The 18756-nt window shown below is 44.9% G+C and overlaps 1 protein-coding gene and 1 pseudogene across 6 annotated transcripts in view; both read left to right on the top strand.

Moving 5' to 3' along the window:
• The window catches only part of SGCG (sarcoglycan gamma), a 1215835-nt gene that overhangs the window by 1161432 nt on the left and 35647 nt on the right, over nucleotides 1-18756 (top strand). The window lies entirely within an intron of this gene.
• On the top strand, nucleotides 1631-1739 carry LOC138250934 (5S ribosomal RNA; annotated as a pseudogene).

Genomic DNA, 18756 nt, shown 5'->3' with positions numbered 1-18756 from the left:
ATTTTTAAAAACATATTTCTCTTTTATTTGTTTTATACAGAAGATCAAAGTACCTAACCGGTTTTCAGAGTAATAATCTTTAAAATTCAGGGTCTTGTAAATTTTCACTTGATGTCCTGGAAAGCGTTATAAGCATATGTCCCATAATAGTTTGGTCCTCTTAAACATGTTAAACTCCAATGTGGTCTTATACACATCCTTCAGATTAATCTGTTATTACAGTGTTTTTTCAGTGTATACATCCACCACAGGATAGCTAAAAGTTCAAGGGCCCGAGCAAAATCGTATGTACACACTGGTTCACTAGTAAAGTAAAGAATACACTTTGGACTTACCCCAGTTGAATATAAATTGGGGGGTATATGTTGTATTTAGTTCCCGGGAGGGGCCGGCTCACACTGAAAGCTCCTTGCAGCATGCACCTGATGCAGTGCTTGAAATGGAAAAAATAAAGTGCAGGTACTCAGTGCCAGAGTACCTGCTTGTTTTTGAGAAGTACCGGTACTCTCCAATTAAAAGTATTACGGTTTTCTTAAGATGTGCCGGTACTCCCCCCTCTCAAAATAAAAAAGTGCCGGTACTCAGTACCGGACAGTACCGGCCCATTTAAAGCACTGACCTGATGTAATCCGATCACACCGTGTGCTCTCCAGAACCAACAGCCCTTCTTACATGAAGGGAGTGTGCGCGTGATGTGAAATGCACTTATGGCATTCTGTTACCAACGTACTTTTAACGAATCTCTGAAGAGGGCGTCTCCAGGGCGACTGCACATAAGAAGCCCTGAGGAAGGAAAGTTCTAACAAGGCATCTCTATGTAAAGACTGTGTCAAGGACAAGGAAACGAACCCTGAAAGTGAGGGCTGTTTGAAGAGTTTCAAAGTCATGTTGTGGCTTAAAATACTTTGGTGAGTCACATTAACTTTGATTTAAATATTGGTGGTCACGTTGTTTGGATTGAGTAAACTGAGGAAATGCAAGATAGAAGAGAACAAGCATTTGCAATGCAACCGGTCTCGCATTTCTCCAAGTTGGAGCTATTAGCAGTTGTAAACTCCCAACCGGACTTTTCTTGCCACATTAAACCTATCGGCAAAAGTGCAATTATCTACGTAACAGGCAAAAGTGCCATTAACTATGTAACAGGGTCGATGTCATGCAAAGCGCTCGACTTCTGCCAAGCGAGATCGCGCTGCGAAAAAAGATAAAAAGTAGTCCACAAACCGGATGGAAAACAGCGAGCCTCGCATGTTTTCAGTACTTGGTCACTGCGCTTGAGGAGGGCTAACCACCGGAAAAGGCATGACGTATGCATGCCTTCCACTAATGAAAGCAAGCAGATTTTGAAAGGCAAGCACACGAACCAATGAAAGACACTGACGTGGCATGGGCGGGGCTCCGAGCCCTTTTCAAACTACTAATGCGTCTCACAAGCGAAACGCATGCGTAAGCGCATGCGACGCAGGCTCAACCCTAAAAATGAAGTTCCATGTGGGTTGGGGCATTGGGCCTCCGGCAGTGAGCGCATGTCCGACTTCCCAAGGGGAGCCTGTGCAGGTGCGATTAAGAGCAGCAGGCTCCAGGTGGTGGGCTTGGTGAGCAGAAGAGAGTTGAAACTGCAGCTTTTCCTGCCTACGGTCATACCACCCTGAATGCGCCTGATCTCGGAAACTAAGCAGGGCCAGGCCTGGTTAGTACTTGGATGGGAGACCGCCTGGGAATACCAGGTGCTGTAGGCATTTTGCCTCTCGCAGACACTAGGTGCTGCACGTCTTAGCTCAATTACACAGCTTCCTCGTTAATTTCATTTTCCACTTTTTATTTCCTGCACTCTTTTTTTCATGTCTTAAAAAAAGAAATAAAAAAGAACAGCAATAACACTAAAATACACACTTTCCAAAGGAAAACTTACAATTATTCTGCACTTTACACTCGGCCCAAGCTGAAGAATACATTTGCTCCACGACGGGCAAAGGGATCCCTAGCTAAGGCTTTGCTTTCTTGCGGTAAGCATATGCGTGAGGTCTTAAGACCAGATCTCACTTCTTGTGATGTCATTTCCTGTCAGGTCATAGGTTGTGATGCCACTACCTGTGATTCCAGGTGCGATTTCACACGCCGTGGTGTCATGTGCTGTGATGTCACTTGCATAGTGTCTAACTTTGTCAGTCCCCCCACTTATTTTCTTTAAGACTTGTGCCATGAATAAGCCTTAGCCCCCAAGAAATAGTGCTTGAGCCCACTATTGGCAACCAAATGGAAAAAATCAGCACAGCTGTCGGAAATGTGATAAAAGGACAATGATGTATTCGGTGTGGAAGAATGAAATGAGTTGCAGACACTAGTGTAACAGAGTCCAAAAGCAGAGCATTCCAGAAACTGTGAATAAAAAGAGGAAAGGTGCGTACAATTTGAGTTGTTGTAAAAGCATTCTAAAGCATTTTCCGGCATTTCATGGCACTGTAACATTTGTCATTAACTTAACGATCCATTTATCGACCACAGAAAGAATGGGTGAGCAGGGCGTGTGCAGAATAAAACCTGTCCAACATAGGAAAACATCCCAGCAGAGAGCACATTACTCACTGTTGCGTCCTAAGCATTAAACTACAGACCTCTGTCTCTTTCAGTTTCACATGTATTGTAAGAAGGGGCATTATTTTGCATGTTGTGTGAGAGAGGATTCCATGATGAAAGATCTGTTTTTTTCAACAACTCCTAAATACTTTCTGTGGGACCCTGGTTTGACAAAAGTAAAGAAAAGACTGGCCACCCTCTGCCTGTAAAGCATGGCGAATATGTTGCAGATGGCACTTACAGAGTGACAGAGCCTCTCCATTAAGTAAAAAAAGAGCAATAAGAGGGCTTGCCTTCCCCTTTATTTCTGGATTTGTTAAGGTAGTGTAGAAGAGATATTTCTCCCAGCCAGAGTGAATGGAGGTGTGATAACGAAGAGAGAATTCCTGCATAGCAGCAACTAATCGTCCTTGGGAGGGGAGAATGAACGCTGCTGTTCAGAAGCAGAGTCTCCCTTGTTGACTCCTCCTTGTCATGCCCTAAGGAGGGGTCCAAGGAGGTGCAGCACATGCTGTGTCAGGTCAGGGTTGTCCATTGTATTTGAGTGTGTGAGAGGGGCCGCCTCATAGTTGTGCTAGGCTGGGGAGGGGCTGCTGCAGCCTGTGAAGATGAGAGAATCGGACATAACCCAGAGCATTTACCGAGCATTTTCAATACAACGGGTCACGCATTTGCTCGAGTTAGAGCTATTACCGTTGTAAACTCCTAACCGGACTTTTCTTGCCACACAAATGAAAAGAAAAAAAAACGCAGTATGTTTGTGATTATTATTAATAAAAGGTTGAATTTAACTGAGATGACGCATGTGAAACAGAGTATACACGCATGAGAAATGATAAGAAACAACCACCTTATCACAGAGCTTTGACTCAAACCCAATGAGCGAGATAACAACAGAAGAAAGTAGTGAGAGCCTGGCTGTGGTTTTAATGCAGTGAGTAAAAACTACTGCATTTGTGTCAAGAGTTCTCAGAGTGAAAATGAGAGAAACTTTTCAATGATTGAGAAATAGGCTTATCATTTGTGTGGGCAAAAAAGAAATTCAAAACATTTGTGTGGGGAAACAATCCTTATAGAAACTAAACATAAGCCACTGAGGGAGATTGCTCATAAGAAAGGCCTTGACAGTGTTTCCACTAAAATTTCAAAATGCATAGTTTAATTACAAGAATATGACTTTGAAGCAGAGTATCTGCCTGGTGTTCATAATGTTAGTGTAGATTGTTTGAGAAGGTTATCTGGCTCAAATGAAGGAAACTAGAGAACAGGAAGGAGCGTGGCAACATATGAAGTTGCTGGAGGATGTATTTCACAAGAAGAATGGCCACATGAAGTGGAGAAGGATGGAAGTACTATGGAAAGTGGGGCAATAGATTGAAGACAAGTGGGCATCAAAAAAATAAAAGAATGGAGAACATCTAGCGTACTTGAAAGTAAATTAAGGATTAGCCATGTTTAGTAGATTGTTGTAGAGGGGAACAAGAATCTCAAAACCAGAGATCTTGAGATCAAGGTTACTAGAGACGCCCATGAAAGTCATTTAGGTATTAGCAAAGCAGAGAAGAGGAAAGCCTGAGCAGGTAAGGATCCCTTGACTGGTGTGCAGAAAATTACAACATGGATGGGTACTTGAAGAATATAACGCTTGTATACCTTGCACCATATACAATTGAAAAGTGCACTCTGTATACACTGGTTACAGGGAGTTGTTTAACTTCACGTGAAGTAGTAAACACTTAAGCCCTCATTAACAGGGTTTTGGCGTACGGAAGAGCAGCAAGTAAACTTGCTGCGCTCCCCTATACCAAAGTGAAAGCACAGGAATGCAACATATTTAAGCAATACAGTGCGTTGCTGTCCTTTCCCTCTGCGCTGGCACAATTTCGGCAACCTAGCACAAACGCAAGCACCCTTGCACCATAGGGACACTTTTATGCACAAAAACAATCCTGAGAGGCATTTTCCTCTTTCTATGTGTACTGCAGGATGCAGCAGACATTAAAAGAGGAAACAACAAGCAGAAATAAAAATACTTCTCCTTGTTACGCCTCACCTCAGGAGGCGTACAGTTTTGGCACATCTGCGGGTTTAAGTCAAAATCTATGGATGTTGCATGGGATCACCCACAGCAACGCCCATGGAACACCTTCTGAGCACAAAATAAGGCAACACAGGGATTTGCGCTGCCTTCACTTACTCCATACCTATGGGGCCATTCAAAGCCACGCAAAGTGGCTTTGCGTGGCCTCATAGATATGATTTTTTAGTGTGCGCCACTAGAGCATCTCAAAAAGTGATGCCTAAGTGGTGCGACTGGCTCATACATATGTCCCTTTACACAGGGAAGAAGCGGTAACAGCACAGAATGTGACTCAAGGATGTATCTACCTAGTATGCATGCATGTATAGTATTTACACAAGATGCAGGAAGATGCACACAGTTCACAAGCATTATACAGAAGGTACGGGAAGAGTTTAAGTGTTTTTCCACAGATAATGGAGTTAAGGGCAGTGTATTTGCTCTAGCCATTTGAATCTGTCTTGTATGTCTCATCTATTGTGACATGGCCAGTTTTTCCTATCCCCATTGGAAACTGCAACAGTAATATATGGTAGGTATCCAAGAGTTTCGTTTTAATCACAACGAAAGGAAATTTAACACAGTTGTTTGGCTGTGGAAAATCATCAGTTCATAGCTCAATATCCTCCTGAAGAAGTACCTAAGTCACTTGCTTCTAGACCTCCACAGGGGGCTAATCCAAGAACAATTATTGTGCAAAGTCTTACCTGTAGGTGGCATCTCCCATATAAATACTCAGGTAAGCCTGGGAACAGTACACATTAGAACTTTAAAATCAGCATATATGCAATAATGATGTGCAGTGGACCAAGGTTTCTGATGTTGTGAAAAAACAACTTCACTCTCACTAATTCTAGAAATGTATGTGAAATTATATAAGGTTTAAGCATTTGGTGAAAAAAAAAAACTTTTTCACTCTCCAGACTGCTCAGAGGTGGCAATATTATTGCCAAGAATTTAAAGTAAACAGGGGGTGTGGCCAGAACGAACAACATGACAGATGTGTAGGGAAGGAGCTCTCGGCTCCAGTTCCGTAATTCGCTGCTGACATTCGGAGACAGGTGACCCATGTCCAGGAATCCTGAGAGGCAGACACCCGGAGTCCCTCTCGACAGAAGGTACCGGCCAACCCGCGATCAGCCCCGAGTCCTCCTGCTACTGGGGCGAGGCAGGCTTGAAAGGAGATGGGGGGCCCTTTTAATAGCAACTGTTTGCTGCTGTGGCTGCACAATGGGCCCTGATGGATGCCCGGAGACATAATAATCTGGAAACTGTACTCTACTCATTTTCCCCTCCAGTGCAGAAGGTCTGTGCATGCTTGAAAATCATAGTCTCCTTGCACTCTATCTGTCCCTCCATCTCTTCACCTGGTAACCTTGGCAGGGAGCCTTCTGACCACAACTGCTTATTACTGGGCCTGCCGTGGGAAAAAACCCTGTTAGAAATGGGGTGCCTAGTTGGCATTGGTGTGCACCCTGTCCAAGTAGGGACCCTCACCCTAGTCAGGGTAAGGGAGTCAAACAACTAAGATGACCTCTGCTCAGCCCCTTGTTAGTTTGGCACAAGCAGTCCGACTTATCTCAGAGACAATATTTAAGGTATTTGTACACACTCCCACAGTAAGACAGTGAAAACACTACAAAATGACTCCAACCCAGTTTAGAAAAATAGTCTATATTTATCTGAGTAAAACAAGACCAAAACAGCAACAATCCAAAAAACACAAGTCAAAATATCTCTTTTTAAAAGGTTAAGCGAGTCCTAATCCATTGAAATCAATGGATGTAACTCCTTAGCACAAAATACCTGGGATGCGTCAAAAACAAAGACGATGCGGACCACATGGGAGGTGAGACGCCGGAAAAGACAAGCAATGCCTTGGTTCCTTACTGCGCAGGGGAGGTGATGCGTTGATTCATTCCACGCAGGCGAGACAATGCGTCAGTTCCTTACTGGCAGCGGAGGTGATGTGTCAATTTTGTTCCTCACAGTAAAGGCGATGCGTTGATTTCTGGGATCACATCCTTGGTCCCTTACTGCAGTGTCGGGTCAATGAAAAATTGGTGCCCAGAGACAATACGCGGAAAATCAAGATGCGTTGTGTTGATGGGATTGTGGTGAAACAGGCATTGCATCGATTTTCCAGCCACAAGACAGGTGCTACGTCAATTCTCCAGCCACGGGGCAGGCACTGCATCAGTTCTTCAGCCGCGACACAGGTGCTGCATCGATTCTTCCAGTGCATCTCGTTGCTGCATGGATTTTCGCCTTCAGATCACCAGCTTGTACTTCCAAGGGCCCAGGGACAGACGTTGGCACCACTTGGCAAGTCAGGAATCTCAGTAGAAGAGCCCAGGCAGTGTCAGATGAAGTCTTTGATGTCCCTGAGATGACTTAACTGGAGGCAAGCACAGTCCAAGCCCTTGGTGAACCTTTCGAAGCAGGATGTAGATAGCCTAGTCCAGTACTTTCACTCCCAGGACAGAAGCAGCAAGCAGCAGGCTAGCACAACAAAGCAAAAGTCAGAGTGGCAGTTCCTCCTAGAGCACCCAGCTCTTCTTTCTGGCAGAATTTCCTTAGTCCAGAAGGAGTCTAACTATGTAGTGTCTGAGGTCCAATACGTATACTCATACATGGCTTTGAAGTAACAAAGTTCAAAGAGAAGTCTTTGTAGTGCACAAGAGCCTGCTTTTCCCTGCTCTGGCCCCAGACAGACTCACAGGGTTTGGGGATTGCTTTGTGTGAGGACAGGCTCAGCCCTATTCAGGTGCAAGTGTCAGCTCCTCTCACCACTCTAGCTCAGTCAGAGCCATCAGCCTAGAGATGGGCCATCAGGATATGCAGTGCATACCTCAGCTCCCTTAGTGTGACTGTCTAGAGTGAATGCACAAAGAGCCCACCTGTCATCCTGATCCAAACGTGTATTCAGCAGACAGGCAGAGGCACAGAGTGGTTAAGCAAGAAAAAAATAAATTCACCACAAGATGTATTATTAAATTGTGAGTTTAGAGACTCCAAGCTCCACATCTCTATCTGCTCCCAATGAGAAATTACACTTAAAAGATATTTCAAGGCAATCACCATGTTACCATATGGGAGAGATAGGCCTTCCAATAGTGAAAACTGAGTTTAGCCGTATTTAACTATCAGGACATGTAAAGCACACCAGTTCATGCTCTACCTTTTAAATACACTGCACCCTGTCCATGAGGCTACGTTGGGCATACTTTAGGGGTGACTTACATGTACAAAAAGGGAAGGTTTGTGCTTAGCAAGTGGGTGCACTTGCCAGGTCGAAATGGCAGATTAAAACTGGTCTGGCAAGTCTGAGACATGTTTACAGGGCTACTCCTGTGGGTGGCACAATCAGTGCTGCAGGCCACTAGCAGCATTTGACTTACAGGCCCCGGGCACACACAGTGCTCCTCACTAGGGACTTACTAGTAAATCTAATATGCCAATCTTGGATAGATCAATCACCAATACAATTTAGACAGGGAGCACCTGCACTTTAGCACTTGTCAGCAATAGCAAAGTGCCCAGAGTCCTAAAGCCAGCAAAAACAAAATTCATCACAGGATCAAAAATGAGAGGGCAGAATAAAAAAGAAAGGGGAAACCATACCAAGAGCTGACAGGTCTAACAGATACCATTCCAGACACTCACCTGGTGACTGTAAACCTCCACCCTTGATGACCTGCTGTTCCAAGCTACCCTGGCTTGTAAGATTCAGGCACAGCTTTTTCTCATGCAATGGAATGTGGGGAGGCTTTTAACGGACTAACCCGACATGAGTGTATGCACACATTAGTAGGGGTCAAGACCATAATACTTCGAGACCTATAGGTAGCTGAGTGTGAGTATACAGACACAGGGACAGGCCTCCACAGAGCCTCAACTCCTTCCCTCCCTTAGTCCACTCTGAGAGAGTGAGCCTCAACTCTTAGAATGCTTCTATTGCTTGGATTAAGCTTACTACTCTGCCAAAACACACTGGAAGGGGAATAGATCAGGCAGACTATTGGCCTGGTTGGCCAAAAGAGACACTAGGCAGCTATCCGTATCCAAGATATGTGACACAAATGCCAGTGTTTTCACTCACAGCAGCCACTACATGACACCTTTACCTTCTGTTATGCGGACCGTCACAGTCCCCCTGTTGCGCAGGCTCTCATTATTCTAATTAGAGTACTGGATTTTGAGCGGCAGAATTGCCTGCGGTGTGTGGGAACAAGTCTGACCCACTACAGGTGACACCTGTTACTCCAATCTGGGTTTTGATCCGACTAACTAGCAGTGCCTCATCTCCACCCAAGGGCGGGATGATTGGGCAGGCGAGCGCATGACATAATTGATTTCTCAGGGAAACCGTGGTCACTCAGGTCTCATCCGTTTCTCTCAGTTACATTAGTCTCACATATACAATGACAAACAGAGACAGTATGGGGGTCATTCTGACCCTGGCGGCCGGTGGCCGCCAGGGCCACCGACCACGGGAGCACCGCCAACAGGCTGGCGGTGCTCCCACGAGCATTCTGACCGCGGCGGTTCAGCCGCGGTCAGAAGCGGAAAGTCGGCGGTCTCCCGCCGACTTTCCGCTGCTCGGGGGAATCCTCCATGGCTGCGGAGCGCGCTCCGCAGCCATGGGGATTCTGACACCCCCTACCGCCATCCTGTTCCTGGCGGGTCTCCCGCCAGGAACAGGATGGCGGTAGGGGGTGCCGCAGGGGCCCCCGTAAGAGGGCCCCGCAAAGTATTTCAGTGTCTGCCATGCAGACACTGAAATACGCGACGGGTGCAACTGCACCCGTCGCACCCCTGCAACTACGCCGGCTCAATTCTGAGCCAGCGTACTCGTTGCAGGGGCATTTCCTCTGGGCCGGCGGGCGCTCTTTTGGAGAGCGCCCGCCGGCCCAGAGGAAATGTTAGAATGGCGGCTGCGGTCTTGTGACCGCGGTGCGGTCATTTGGCGGCGGAACCTTGGCGGACGGCCTCCGCCGTCCGCCAAGGTTAGAATCAGGCCCTATATGTTTCAATAATGTTTTAATTAAGCAACTGCATCTTAGATAGCAAAGCCTGGGCTGCAGTAACCAGGATGATACAGCATGACAATATCAAGATTGTGACAAGGAGAGTAAAGCATAGAAATAACACTACCATATTGTCACTAGAGTCTATAGACTAAATCCTATCTAAGCTATATTATAGCACAGCGTGTTAAGCTCTTATTCTGCCCTTCAGGTTCCCCTGGGAAGACATCATCCCCCATACCTGAGCAAAGGCCTGAAGTCTGCATAAGCAGCTGTAGCGAGGCGTTCAGCAATCAGCATGCATTCGTGGTTCTCTGGCTGGAATCTCCCTCTAACCTGTAAGGGACAAGGAAGTGTTTTTATAATAAAACAGCTGATGTTCTGAGAAAATGTGCCTACGTAAGGATGTGTGTTTTCTATGAATGACAGAGACAAAACTCTGTACCATGTTCACCACCAACCTATCTTACTGCAGCCTTGGAAGAAGCACAGAGTGAGCAAGAATGAATTGTTTGAGAACAGAGTGCTGGCCTAGGCAAAAACAGTTAGATAGAGAAAAATAAAGCAAGACCGTAAAAGTGGCTATTGCAATAATAATAAAACAAAGCTGTATTAAATATATCTAGGTTAAAGTGCACAGCAGCAGGCCTAGTATGTTAAAATAACGTGCATGGAGCTATAACTAAAATGGCTACACAACACCCTCCCTTGTCGGTTGAAGGTGGTTCAAAATCTAAATATACATAAAAGCTACTAAAAACTTTACCTAAGATATATATGTAAAATATGTCAATAATGACAAGTTAAAGGGACACATGAGCATATATTAAAGGACAATTTAAAATGTTAACATGTGACATAAAAGGACCGTATTTCAAGTGTCAGAGTTATTTTTAGTATTTCCAATCGATTCCAGGACAATGTAGGACAGGAAATCTTCCACTAAAGATGGAAAGGCATCCCGAGAAGGACCAAGCAGCAGTTGTGTTCCATAGCCTGAGCCTCAGCCAAGGCGGCATTCCGTGGTGTGCCCAGTAATGAGTTAAGAGCCACATCCTCCAGGAAGGGCAACTCATAAGCAGCCTCCCGTAGCAAACGCTCCCTCAACACGCATGACTAGTAATGAGCCCTGAGCGAGAACATCAAAAGATCAACTTCCAATGAAAGCAAGCGCTGCGTAGAACGACAAACTTCCAGGGCATGTTCGAAAGAGCATCAGAGGCACCGAAACACAGGCTGCACACAATGCAAGACCGGTCTGAATGGCAGGGACCAGTCACACTCCAATTGCTCCAGGAGTGTTGCTCCAAAATACTGCCTCATGCGTTCACAACACAGCTGCACTGATGGGAGCGCTTTCATTCCTTCTTGTTGCGGCGGGACAGCCATTGCGTATAAAAAATAACAACATCAAAATGGCAACTATTATAGCTAAAGTTATTGGAAATCCCCCGAAAATACTGGAGGATTTTGAGTGGATGGCTGATGGTATTAAACCGAAGATGGAGGAGAAGGTGTGAACGAAACCAGAACCAACAGCCTTAAAGAAATTTGCTATTCCAGTAGTACTGGACACATTCAATATTCGTCCCACGAGTTCACCAAAGTGCCTCGGAAAGTTGGTACTTAAAAAGGACTGTATCTCTGATAACGACCTTGCCACCTGAAGTTTGTAGGTCTTGCGTGCAGATGTGAGAGCCACATGTTTTGAAACAATAAAGCCTTGAATATGCTCAACTTGTAAAAATTCACATTAGAAGTAGCAATATGAGGCCAAATGTCATCTACCTCTTTTATTCTAGTGGGAGGAAAAAGTAAGTTTCCGCAGCATGTAACAATATTAGAGACCGAAACAACATAAACTATTCCGGCTCGCATCACACAACAGTCTTCACCATTAAGGAGGACATAGCTGTCGTTTGAAAGCACCTGGAACGTAGGTCTAATCAAGGGGACTGGAACTCCCTTCAGATAACAAGCCAAGTTTGTTGCAGACGTGTTAGACGCCCCATGCAAGGACAGCTGTTTACAAACCATTGAATGGCTGACAGAAGTCTCGCAGTCACTATCACTAAGAAAGACTTCTTTCATGCCAGTGAGACATTTGTACGTGAAGGGTAGCTCCCACACCTCATGGATGTAACTATATCCGAGCCTTTCATATCTGCCTACCGGAATGTGTTTTAAACAGGTCGTCAATTATAATGTGGAAATAGGCAGATTAATGACCCTGTGTATTAACCAATCAGCAGATGGTATTTCAGCCACAGTAAAAGACAACTTTTCTAATTTTTCGATGCTTAACATGACATAAGTTGCTTCTTTCTTAGCCATTAGTTGTTGTTGTCGCGTTAAATTAAAAGTAGAAAATATTTCCCTTGCGCTGACGTGTTGCCAGGGAAGGCGACCTGCCTTCAGTGTTTGATGTGTCCAACCCAACTGCATAATGGACCTTAGCTGACTCTGTCCATGATGTAAAGAAGACACATCTGTTTGCATAATGTCTATTGCAGAAGAGATTATTTGAGCTAATGCCTTCTGTAAATTTTCCTGGTCTTTTTGCCTTAACCGGGCAGCAGCATCTTGTTGTGAAAGCTTCCAGATTTCATTATATACTTCATGTAAAAAGCGCTTTCTGCATTGTTTTCTGGGGCCTAACAGGAAGTCCTGTAAGTCAGTGTTATTAGACAGGATCTAGTGAGGAACTCTTCAACCATGTATGTTGTTACTATTCCCGCATGTTCGGACCATATATAGCGAGGGTCTGGCCTACTAGTTCTAAAACACCCTGAGGAGTTTATAAAACGTTCATGACACCTATTGGCCACAATAACCACCCGCCAGGATGTGACAGTGAAACATTAAACGTGCCATTCTGGACTCATCCATCGAGGTGGTCTTCAGTTGCATTAATATCTTTTTGCCATTTGTAAAATGTTGCAGGGGCAGGAATACTGGGCGTGTTTAATTCCTTAATCTTTGCTAAGCTTAAACTACTCGTTTGTTGTACAGTTTCATTTAAAAATATAATTTGAACAGGTATCAGGCATGCTCTAAGTAAAGCTTCCTTCCCCCGTATTTGCCAATGGCTAGTTCCCCACACACTTTTTAAGTCAATCAACTTCAGCCAATACTCATAGCCTTCTATAGTCAACCGGGAAACAACAGAATCTGAATAAATACATTTCGTATTTGTTAATAATATACCTACATTTTCTGTCTGTGGCAATTTAAAATAATATGACCCAGCATTTTTAACATCATGCCCAGAAAAATATGTAAACTTTTCAGAATATGTTTTAGAACTCCCTTGTGGTGGAGTAAGACAATGTTCCCATTGTGTGCAATTATAAGTAGTCTTTGGGGTACTTGCTCTGTGGATGAAATGGTGCCCATAATAATAGCAAAACCTATCACCATAATTCTCTTCAGTATAATACTGCAATTCAGTCATCATAGAGTCAACTGTTTTCACATCCCAATCACCAGAAACAACTCTGGGTATTATTATATCATTCAATCAAAGTTTAAACACATATGGTATTTGAATGACCTCTGTGGGGCTGTATATATCAAATGTTCCTTAACCGAAACAATCCCATCAGGAATTGGTATAGTGGAAGTGTTAACAAAAGACAGGTCTCTGCGGACCTTGTGAGAAGAAAAATGTGGTTTGAGGACCTCATCCGCCAGTTCAACTATTGATTTTTCAGGAAGAAAATTACCAGGTATTAATAAAAAGAATGTTATAACAAACCCAATCCAAAGTAGGAAAGCCAATACAGTCAAGGAAAGCCACAGATAGTTCCATGGAAAAATAAAGTAAGTTGATTTAAGCCTGTTTATCAGCTTACGTGTTTTTGACAGTTCAGGTGTCGAAGAGGCAAATGAGTCTGAAACGTTGTCATTGATGTCGGCAAAGTGTCCAGAAGCAGTTTGTGCAAAGACTGGAGCCGTGTTAGTAGGTGGTGTTGGTGTTTCCCGCGGAGGCACAGAATAAATAGCACCATCCGTCTGTGCTGAAGTTGTGTCAAATCGATCAGTTATTTCTGTATTATTTGATGTCATTGGAACTAATGTAAGATCATTTTCCACCCTCCCCAAGCTTGAAGAGGTGTCAGTGCTGCTGCTTACAATTTGTAGAGGAACTTCTTGACCAGTAGTGAGAGGGATTTGGGGACTACTGGTTGTCCCTTTTGGTCGGCTGTGCAGGATGGGCCACATGGTGTAGTTTCACATTGTCGAAGGAGACAAAACGATTTTCTTTGGCACCTGCCAACTATGTTAGAATGACAGTTCTGGTACCGTGTATTCCCAAGACTAAGACTGGTGCACGATAATAAGGACCAAATTCCTTTTTCACAGCAACCTTTACACGTACTAGATCCTCAACATTAGGAATCCAGCCTGTAGGTGTTACATGTACATCCTTAATTCCTGTGGAGGCAGCACTGGCAGAAGCGTTGTCTTCACGGAACTGTTGCAAATCTGTAAGACAGTGACACGTTCATTTATGTCAAAGGGTGTTTCTGCCGCCTCCACGCCAGGACCATCAAGATCTGGAACATACATTTGAGTTCCAAACAGACACTTATATGAAGTACGACCCCCCCAGGGACCTTCTAGGCAGATTGTTAGGTGCTCTCTGGACTCCATACAGTTGGTTAAGCCAACTACGACCTGTAACTCATACTATGGCTGTTAAGGATTGCTTTAAATTACGGTTTAATCGCTCCACTACACTATTTCCCTCGGGATGAAATGGAGACGAGTACTGGAGTTGGACCCCCAATGGAGCCATGGCGTCCCTGAATGCCCTTGAGGCAAAAGCAGGGCCCTGGTCTGGGTGGAAAGCCGCAACTGCATATGTACTGATAAAGACTCGTAAATCTTTAATAACAGTCCGAGCATCAGCCGAGTGTTGTGGCCACACCCATAGAAATCTGGAGCAGGAGTCAACACCAACTAAGATGTATTTGTATGCACTTTCATGTGTTAGGGGACTGCAGTGGTCCAAGTACACACATTGTAAAGGTTTGTTGGAGATAAGGAGGGGTGTCTGCGGTGGGTGTTTAGCAGTGGAAACTTTAATTTGTTGGCAGATGTCACAACAAAGGACATACTGCTTGGCCTCTTTGTATAGGCCTGGCCACCAATAACGGGCTTGTAACAATGATTTTGTAGATGCCACACCAGCATGGGCAGATGCTACCCCCTCATGCACTTCTTTAATCAACTTTGGTCTTACATCTTTGTTGGGAATATCTGGAATCCCTATGCCTGGTATCTTAATCTCAGCGTTTAGGCAGCCTCCCATTCGGTAGGAATATTTAGCAGGAAATGCTTTTGGATAGGGCGTACCATCAGCCATAGCTTTCACGGCAGCCCATATGTCTTCGTCTGGTTTCGCACTTAAGCGGGTTACTGCAGCAACAGTTGCCATAGCAACTGCTGACTTTGCGGCTTCATCACCCAGTGTATTCCCAGCCATGTGTATTCCAATGCTCTGGTGTCCAAGTGTATGTACAACATGGACATTTGGTATTATTTCCTTCAGATCCGCTACTTTCCCCCCACAGAAATCTGTGTTTAATGGTGTTGCCTTTAGAATCTCTGAACCCATTCTGGTGCCGGTAACGCAGGTATTCATTGAAGGGCTGGACACAGTAGTATGAATCACAAACAATCAGCGTTAGCTGTGCAGGATCCGTATGTTTCAGTGTCATCACCAGAGCTTTTAGCTCTGCTAGTTGTGCTGTGCAATACCCTAGGGTTTGTGTGAATGTATGTTGGGGACAAAATTTACTATCCTCCATGTAGCCACGTACGACTGTGCAAGCAGCGGAGTATTGATGTTTTGTGCCAATTGCAGGTTGCACTGAACCATCGGTGTACATGACTCTTTGAAACTGATCAATGGGCAGCATGTTTACAGGAACTGGTTATTGAGTTTGTAATTTTGGGTCAAAAATGTAGTCTACATCAGTGGCTGTCAAAGATGTGGCCTATTGTATCCCACGTGGATGTAATGCTTTAGTATTAGGAACGCTGGCTTTTGTGACAGCCTCAAGGGCTGGAAAGAGAGAAACGACTATGATGTGTTTGCCCTGGGCTAGAGGTCTTTCTTTAATGACAGCCATCGGAACAGCAGAGAGAGTTTTCTCAGTGGGAGCAAAGCGTTGTTCTGCTGGTGAGTACAAGTGTGATTTGTATGCAGTCGGGACGTCTCACCCTCATTAAAAGTTACATAGGAGAAACCAATGGCACCAGCAATTACTCTGATGACCAATTGTGTTTTATTGTCCCTTGTGTGTAGATGTTGTGCTGCAAGCATGTCTGTCTGCAGGTCTCTGAGAATGCATGTGTGTTCGACTGTCAAAAATTTACTTGAAAAGTCAGGACGTATTAAGTCATATAAAGGTTTTATGCGTGTTGCATAATCTGGAATGTAAATTGATTAGAGTTTTTTAATCGTATTTGGAGGTTGTAATTGTGCAAATTTTTTCAAGAATTGTGGCGCTAGATAGCTCATATCCCAAAAACAGGACGCTGAGGAAGGCTATTTTTGTTTTTTTTAAGTTGAATTTGTAGCCAAATCCAGCAAACCCCACAACAATGCAGGCTACCCGTCTTAAATGTTGTAGCAATTCATCATCCATGAGGTAGATATCATATACATAGGACAATGCTTCAAGGTCAATGTTGTGCAAAATTGCAGTCACACGAGCTGCAAACAGTCCTGGACTGTTCTTGTACCCCTGGGGTAAACAATAGATTTTTTTTCTGAGGGCCTAGTGCTCTGAAACTTGTTAAATCTCTACTCTCAGGCGCTGTATTATGGCAGAAGTAACCATTGGAAATGTCCAGTGTAGTTTTATATTTTTTGCGCACTATATTGTTCATTAGTGCTGTGCTTTGTGAGTTTTGTATCGCATATGTGCGTGTATGACTATTTAAATGTCTGTAGTCTAAGACTATTCGACAGGAATGGTCCGGTAGGAATGGTCCGGTTTAGCTACTGGGAATAAAGAATTATTCATTGGGGAGACGTAGGGTTCAATTACGCCCTGGTACTCCAGTTGTGTGAGAATTTCTCTCACTGGTGCTTTTGCATCATGTTTTATTGGATATTGAGGTTGAGGTTGGGGTTCATTTTTAATAGGAATTACATGGTAGGGGGATTCCTTATCCCAGCCTACATGGTTGAGATATAACGCAGGTGCCTGCGCCAATGCCCAGTCGATGGCATTGGATTCAGCAAGTTCCTCTGGAACAAGGGGCGAGAAAGAAGGTTTGATAACATCTTCCCCATATGGGCAGGTACGGACAAATTCAGGTGGCCAATCTTGTTCGGGACAACAAAACATCATATATATTTACCACATCATCCCAAAAGATTGCGTCTATTGTGCGTTCACTGTCTCCTTCTAACTGTAGCGTTACTTTATACACTCTATCAGGCGTGGAGACACGCATGTCTGCAGTTTCTAAATGTAGAAAGTCATCAGTTGCTTTCATCTCCAGATGCTCCTGAAGACTCCGGTGAACTATTGTGACCTCTGCCGCGCTGTCTAGCAGCGCTAGTACCCACTTCCTGTTCTTCAAGAGGACCCTCTTCTTGAGTGGCATGTCGAACTGCAACTGCTGCCACCTTTTTCTTTTTAGATTGGTTTTTTGGGGGGGGAGGTTTCTCTTCCTTTTTAACAGAAACCTTCGTTGAGAGTTGTGATTCCTGTCTCAGTTTTACCTACTCTGTTCTTCGCTCTGACCGCCCACCTCTCTCACTGCGTTTTTTCTGATGAGTCCTTAAAGGAACGAGATTGGCGTGTTTCAGTATATTGATATCTATCAGGCGTTTTTATATTATCTCTATTTTAGAGATTATGGCCCTCATTACAACCCTGGCGGTAAATGCCGCCGACCGCTGTGCAGACGGCCCCAAGATACCGTGACCACGGCAGTATACCGTTACAGGTATTACAACCCACACAGAGAAATCCGCCACTATACAGACACCCAAACAAGTCTGCCAGCCCAAAAGTCAGTGATAAACTGGTGGCACCAAAACCCACACCGTTACGCCAACAGAAATACGTCCACAGCATCAGGACCCACGAATCACCCTGGCGGTCTTTCAACCCCGGTAAACCATTGGCGGTACACACCGCTGCGCTCAAAATACACACACACTAACAAAACTACGCCACATTGGACAATTCAAACTACACACACCTGACACACATACACACACCCCACCCACACACCCAATCCAACATAAAACACACACCCACAATACCGACAACCCCTTACAACGAAAAAAATATTGCCACCTGAGAGAGAGACAAGCCAGGAGCACCCACTGAATTAGAGCCACACAACACTATCACCCATACATCATCCACGCACCTCACAGCACACACCCAAACACATCACCCCACACACACTCACACATACAACTCACACTACACCCATGGCACCACAAAGACACCCCAGGTTCTCTGAGGAGCTAAGGGTCATGGTGGAGGAAATCATCTGGGTAGAGCCACTGCTATTCAGATCACAGGTGCAGCAGACGTCCATTGCTAGGAAGATGAAGCTATGGCGGAGAGTCGTGGAGAGGGTCAACGCTGTGGGACAGCACCCCAGAACAAGGGATGACATCAGGAAGAGGTGGCACGACCCACGGGGGAAGGTGCGTTTCGTGGTTGCAAGACACCAGGTAGCCGTACAGAGGACTGGCGGTGGACCCCCACCTCCTCCCCCATAACCAGCAACATGGGAGGAGCAAGTCTTGGCGATCACGCATCCTGAGGGCCTCGCAGGAGTAGCAGGAGGACTGGACTCTGGTAAGTCAAATCTTGACTACATTATCACCTCCCCTACTTGCATGCCATCACAAACTCCTACCCCTACCCTCACCCCCATCACTCCACCACCTCACATATACCCCACCATCACAACCCACTCATCCCAATACCAAGCCCTGCATGCAACACCAATGCATGGACACCCATCACAGGCCTGCATGGACACCCATCACCACAGCATGCACACTAGTGACAATCACTT

This window comes from Pleurodeles waltl, chromosome 8 (assembly GCF_031143425.1).
Source record: "Pleurodeles waltl isolate 20211129_DDA chromosome 8, aPleWal1.hap1.20221129, whole genome shotgun sequence".
Classification (NCBI taxonomy): domain Eukaryota; kingdom Metazoa; phylum Chordata; class Amphibia; order Caudata; family Salamandridae; genus Pleurodeles; species Pleurodeles waltl.
Note: the sequence above shows the minus strand (reverse complement) of the source record. Positions and strands in the feature narration are given on the sequence as shown.